Raw genomic sequence first — 7,465 nt, forward strand, 5'->3', positions numbered from 1 at the left:
CCCTGTAGTCTGTGGCCTGCCAGGCTTGTCTGTCAGGGGGTTTCTCCAGGCAGGAATACTGGAGTGTATTGGCCAGTACTGGTTGCCATACCCTTCTAGAGCTCTATACTTCCTGCTGCCCTGGCCACCAACTCCCCTGAGTACCTGGTGCTGCCAGAACCCCTGTAACCTAAGCAGCTGCACCACCTCCACAGTTGGCCCTCACAAGGTAAACCCAAGTCCTCCGGAGCAACCTCAAGAGCAAACCCCAGTGGACGATCCACACGCAGAGGTGGAAATAAAACCACAGCTGAAACCCAGGGGCAGTGTGGCTAAAGAAGAAGACCCCAAACCCTCCCACCAGCTGTATAAGCTACAGATTAAATCCACATGATCAACTAGGCAGACTCTGTCTATGAAATATATAAAAGGCCATTGAGAGCTCCCACAAAAGAAAATGCACTAGTTCTGATAGCTGGGACATTGGAGGCAAGAACACACAGGAATAGGACCAGATTAGAATCTGAGCTGCCCCCACATCAGGTACAGAGGTCAGCACAGTGTTGTAGGGCATCTTAGGGAGGTGAGGTGGACTGTGACTCCCAATGAGGGAAAGGACTCTTAACAGCAGTGACTCAAGAAAAACATTTATTATTCTTATGTTTTGACTTGTTCTGTAGATTCTTTTGGGTTCTTTTTCCTTTTTTGTCCCCCTCTATTGTAGTTGTCAAATTTTATTGACACCATGAAATCTAATTATGCTTTTCAGCTTTTTTTTTCCCTCAGTCACATTTTTTATTGTTGTTATAAACCTCTGCCTCTATATTGGGCTTTTGCAGTTCTGTGGAGTTTTCCTTTTTTTTCCCCTCCCTTTTTTGATTTTGATTTTTTAATTTTTTAAACCTGTTATTATGTTTTCTACATTTATTCCTCTGTTTGCTTTTTCTACTGTTCTTTGCCTCTTTCAGTTAATCTTTAATGTATATAAAACTTCTTTATCTACCTCTGTTTAACTTTGCATATCTATTCTTTCTTTCTTTTCTTCCTTTCCTTTCCTCTCAACATATTTTTTAGTTTTATTTTCATTGCTTTATTCCCCACTTGGCACCTTGCTTTAGTTTTGTTTTACAGTTTGTGGTTTAGTTAGCTTTGTTCTTAACTGGTAGATATAATTTTTTATTTCCTTTGTTTACTGGGTCAGTCTCTTGTACTTTATTTTTATTGAACTGTTTTGATTTTGCTTCTGGGTGTGTGTGTATATATATATAGATATATACATATATTTTATTATTTTAATTATTATTTGCCTGATTTGTAACTGCCATTTGTCTGGGGTTCATCTTTGGTGTCTCGCTTTTGGGTATTTGTTTTCATCTCACTTAATGCCATAACAGACTACTTGTGGATTCTTTGTACCTGACCGGAGATCAAGCCCTGAGCCTTTGGAGTGGGAGCACTGACTCCAAGACCCTAGACTACCAAAGAACTAACCCTAAGGAGTACCAAATAGTGAGAACTCACTCAAAGGAAATCACTTGAATACAAGACCCGGCATCATCCAACCACCAGAGGCACCCTGTACAAGACACCTCATCTAAACAACAAACAAAGATACAAACACAATCATCAGCAGACAGGATTACCACCTCGCTAAGCCTTGCCCATCAGAGGAAAAACAAACAAACTAACAAAAATAAAAAATAAAAATAAAACTCAGTACAAATCTCAACCTATATGAAGCTTTCACAAACTACTGGACCAACCTTAGGAGTGCAGAAACAAAAAGGAAGAAAGGATTCAACCTTGAAGCTCGGGAAAAGGAGACCTCAAACACAATAAGTTTAAAAAAAATAATGAAAAGGCAGAGAAATACTACACAAATGAAGGAACAAATCAGAAACACTGAAGTCCAAATAAATGAAGAAGAAATAGGCAAACTACCTGAAAAAGAATTCAGAATAATGATAGTAAAGATTATCAAAAAACCTTGAAAACAGAATGGAGAAAATGCAGGAATCAATTAACAAAGTCCTAGAAGAAGTAAAGAATACAGAGACAAACAATGCAATTACTGAAATTAAAAATACTCTAGAAGGAATCAGTTCAGAATATCTGAAGCAAAAGAACAAATCAGTGAACTGGAAGATACAATGGTAGAAGTAACTTCTGAAGAGCAGAATAAAGTAAAAAGGATGAAAAGAACTGAGGATAGTCTCAGAGACCTCCGAAACAATATCATATGTACCAACATTCGAATTATAGGAGTCCCAGAAGAAGAGGAGAAAAAGAAAGAGTCTCAGAACATTTTTGCAGAGATCATAATTGAAAATTTCCCCAACATGGAAAAGGAAATAGTCAAGCCCAAGAGGAGCAAAGAGTCCCATACAGTATAAGCCCAAGGGGAAACACACCAAGACACATAGTAATCAAACTAACAAAGACTAAACACAAAGAAAGAATGTTAAAAGCAGCAGGGGAAAAGCAAAAAGTAACATACAAGGAAACACCATATGTTTAACAGCTGATCTCTCAGCAGAAACTCTGCACACCAGAAGGGAATGGCAGGATATATTTAAAGTACTGAAAGGGAAAAATCTACAACCAAGATTATTGTACCCAGCAAGGATCTCATTCAAAATTGATAGATAAAAAGCTTTTCAGAGAAGCAAAAGTTAAGAGAATTCAGTACCACCAAACCAGCTTTACAACAAATGTTAAAGGGACTTATGTAGTCAAGAAATATAAGAGAAGAAAAAAAAAATCTATAAAACCAATCCCAAACAATTAAGAAAATGGCAATAGGAAGATATATATCAATAATTACTTTAAATATAAATGGATTAAATGCTCCAACCAAAAGATACAGACTAGCTGAATGGATACAAAAACAAGACCCAGATATATGCTGTCTACAAGAAACCCACCTCAGACCTAAAGACATTTATAGACTGAAAGTGAGAGAATGGAAAAATATATTCCATGAAAATGGGGAGCAAAAGAAAGCTGGAGTAGCAATCTTCATATCAGATAAAAGACCTTAAAATAAAGATTACTAGAGATAAGGAAGGACACTACATAATGATCAAGAGATCAGTCCAAGAGGAAGACATAACAATTGTAAATGTCTGTGCACCCAACATAGGAGCACCTCAATACATAAGACAAACATTAACAAACATAAAAGGAGAAACTGACCGTAACACAATAATAGTAGGAGACTTTAACATCCCACTCACACCAATGGACAGATCATCAAACCATAAAATTGATAAAGGAACACAAGTCTTAAATGATACCTTAGAAGAGATGGATCTCATTGATATCTTCAGGACATTCTATCCAAATACAGAATACACTGTATTCTCAAGTGCACATGAACATCCTCCAGGATGGACCACATCTTGGGTCACAAATCAGACCTCAGTAAATTTAATAAAATTGAAATCGTATCAAGCATCTTCTCTGACTACAACACTGTGACACTAGATATCAGTTACAAGAAAAAACTGTAAGAAAACAAAACCATAGAGATTAAACAATACATTTCTAAATAACCAACAGATTACTGAATAAATCAAAAGAGAAATCAAAAAATTTCAGGAAACAAATGACACTGAAAACACAACTTAAAATGTATGGTATGCAGCAAAAGCAGTTCTAAGAGGGAAGATTATAGCAACACAATCCTACCTCAAGAAACAAGAAAAATTTTGAACAGACAACCTAGCTTTACACCTAAAACAACTGGGAAAAGAAGAAGAGAAAACCCCAAAATTAGTAGGAGGAAAGAAATCATAAAAATCGAGCAGAAATAAATGAAAAACAAATGAAAGAAACAATAGTAAAGATTAATAAAAATAAATAAATATAAGCTGGTTCATTGAGAAGATAAACAAAGTTGACACACCTTTAGCCAGACTCATCAAGAAAAAAAAGAAGAGTCAAATCAATAAAATTAGAAATGAAATGCAGGAATATCAACTTTGTTTATCTTCTCAAAGAACCAGCTTTTATTTATTTATTTTTTTAAATTGATCTTTAATATTGTTTCTTTCAAACAACTATGGGCTTCCCTGGTGGCTCAGAGGTTAAAGCATCTGCCTGGAATGCAGGAGACCCAGGTTCAATCCCTGGGTCAGGAAGATCCCCTGGAGAAGGAAATGGCAACGCACTCCAATACTCTTGCCTGGAGAATCCCATGGAGGGAGGAGCCTGGTAGGCTACAGTCCATGGGGTCGCAAAGAGCTGGACACGACTGAGCGACTTCACACCATTCAAACACCGTGAACAACTATATGGCAGTTAGAACTGGACATGAAACAATGGACTGGTTCCAAATTGGGAAAGGAGTACATCAAGGCTGTATATTGTCACCCTGATTATTTAACTTATATGCAGAGTACATCAAGAGAAATGCTGGACTGCCTGAAGCACAAACTGGAATCAAGATTGCCAGGAGAAATATCAATAATCTCAGATATGCAGATGACAGAACCCTATGGCAGAAAGTGAAGAACTAAAGAGCCTCTTGATGAAAGTGAAAGAGGAGAGTGAAAAAGTTGGCTTAAAACTCAACAATCAGAAAACGAAGATCATGGCATCTGGTCCCATCACTTCATGGGAAATAGATGGGGAAACAGTGGAAACGGTGGCTGACTTTCTTTTGGGGGGCTCCAAAATCACTACAGATGGTGACTGCAGCCATGAAATTAAAAGACACTTGCTCCTTGGAAGAAAAGCTATGACAAACATAGACGGCATATTGAAAAGCAGAGACATTACTTTGCCAACAAAGGTCTGTCTAGTCAAGGCTATGGTTTTTCCAGTAGTCATGTATGGGTGTGAGAGTTGGACTATAAAGAAAGCTGAGTGCCAAAGGATTGATGCTTTTGAACTGTGGTGTTGGAGAAGACTCTTGAGAGTCCCTTGGACTGCAAGGAGATCCAACCAGTCCATCCTAAAGGAAATCAGTCCTGAATATTCACTGGAAGAACTGATGCTGAAGCTGGAACTCCAATACTTTGGCTGCCTGATGTGAAGAACTGACATTTGAAAAGACTCTGATGCTGGGAAAGACTGAAGGCAGGAGAAGAAGGGGACAACAGAGGATGAGATGATTGGATGGTATCACCGACTCAATGGACATGAGTTTGAGTAAACTCCGGGAGTTGGTGTTGGAGAGGGAGGCCTGGTGTGCTGCAGACCATGCGGTCGCAAAGAGTCAGACACGAATGAGGAACTGAACTGAACTGATATGGCAATAAAATGGATAACCTGGAAGAAATGGACAGATTCTTTCAAAAGTTCAATCTTCCAAGACCAAACCAGGAAGAAATAGAAATTATGAATAACCCAATTACAAGCACTGAAATTGAAGCTGTAATCAAAAATCTCCCCCAAAACAAAAGCCCAGGACCAGATGGCTTCACAGGAGAATTCTGTCAAACATTTAGAGAAGATGCCTATCCTTCTAAAACTCTTTCAAAAAATTGCAGAAGAAGGAACACTTCCAAACTCATTCTCTGAGGCCACCATCACCCTGACACGAAAACCAGACAAAGACAACACAAAGAAAACTACAGGCCAGTATCACTGATGAACATAGTTGCAAAACTCCTCAACAAAATTTTGCAAACAGAGTTCAGCAACACATCAAAATGCTCAGACACCATGATCAAGTTGGATTTATTCCAGGGATGCAAGGATTCTTCAATAAACATGAATTAATCAATATGGTACACCATATTAACAAATTGAAAGATAAAAATCATATGATAAACTCAACAGATACAGAAAAAGCCTTTGACAAAATTCAGTACCCACTTATGATTAAAACTCTTCAAGAAATGGGCACAGAAGGAACCTACCTCAACATAGTAAAGGCCATATATGATAAGCCTACAGCAAATGTTATTCTCAGTGGTGAAAGGCTAAAAGCATTCCCCCTAAGATTAGGAACAAGACAAGGGTGTCCATGTTCACCACTATTATTCAACATAGTTTTGGAAGTCCTAGCTACAGCAATCAGAGAAGAAAAAGAAATAAAAGGACTCCAGATCAGAAAAGAAGAAGTAAAGATCTCAGTGTTTGCAGATGACCTGATATTGTACATGGAAAACCCTAAAGATAGTATCAGAAAATTACTAGAGCTAATCAGTGAATTTATCAAAGTTGCAGGATACAAAATCAATACCCAAAAATCACTTGCATTTCTATATACTAAAAATGAAAAATCAGAAAGAGAAATTAAGGAATCAATTCCATTCACCATTAAAACAAAAAGAATTAAATATCTAGGAATAAACTTACCTAAGGAAACAAAATAACTGTACACAGAAAATTATAAGACACTGATGAAAGATATTGAAGATGACATAAACAGATGGAGGAAGAATCAATATTGTGAAAATGACTATATTACCAAATACAATCTACAGATTCAGTGTGATCCCTATCAAATTACCAATGCCATTTTTCACAAAACTAGAACAAAAAATTTCAGAATTAGTATGGAAACAAAAAAGACCCCGAACAGCCAAAGCAGTCTTCAGAAAAAAGAATGGAGCTGGAGGAATCAAACTCCCTGACTTCAGATTATACTATGAAGCTACAGTCATCAAGAAAGTATTGTACTGGCACAAAAAGAAAAATATAGACCAATGGAACAAGATAGAAAGCCAAGAAATAAACCCATGTACCTATTGGTACCTTATTTTGACAAAGGAGGCAAGAATGTACAACGGGGCAAAGAAAGCCTCTTCAATAAATGGTACTGGGAAAACTGGAGAGCCACATGTAAAAGAATGAAATTAGAATGCTTCCTAACACCATACACAAAGATAAACTCAAAATGAATTAAAGACCTAAAAATGTAAGACCAGAAACTATTAAATTCTTAGAGGAAAACATAGGCAGAACACTCAATGACATGAATCAAAGCAAGATCCTCTATGACCCACCTCCTAGAGTAACAGAAATAAAAACAAAAGTAAACAAGTGAGATCTGATTAAATTTAAAAGCTTTTGCACAACAAAGGAAACTAAGCAAGGTGAAAAGACAACCCTCAGAATGGGAGAAAATAATAGCAAATGAAACAACCAACAAAGGATTAATTTCCAAAATATACAAGCCGTTCATACAACTCAATACCAGGAAAAAAAAAAATCAAAAAGTGGGGAAAAGACCTAAACAGACATTTCTCCAAAGAAGACATACATGGCTAACAAACACCTGAAAAGATTGCTCAACATCATTCATTATTAGAGAAATGCAAATCAAAACCTCAAGGAGATATCAACTCACACTGGTCAGAATGGTCATCATCAAAAAATCTACAAACAATAAGTGCTGGAGAGGTTGTAGAGAAAAGGGACACTCTTGCACTGTTGGTAGGAATGTAAATTCATACAGCCACTATGCAAGATGGTATGGAGATTCCTTTAAAAACTAGGAATAAAACCACCATATGACCCAGCAATCCCACTC

General features: G+C 37.1%; 1 non-coding gene across 1 annotated transcript; it reads left to right on the forward strand.

Moving 5' to 3' along the window:
• The first annotated feature begins 4,049 nt into the window (after nucleotides 1-4,049).
• Nucleotides 4,050-4,122, forward strand: TRNAS-GGA. The gene has a single exon. It is a non-coding gene; the product is annotated as a tRNA-Ser (tRNA).
• Nucleotides 4,123-7,465: the final 3,343 nt, after the last annotated feature.

The sequence above is a fragment of the Oryx dammah genome, unplaced genomic scaffold, assembly GCF_014754425.2.
Source record: "Oryx dammah isolate SB20612 unplaced genomic scaffold, SCBI_Odam_1.1 HiC_scaffold_5, whole genome shotgun sequence".
Lineage (NCBI taxonomy): Eukaryota > Metazoa > Chordata > Mammalia > Artiodactyla > Bovidae > Oryx > Oryx dammah.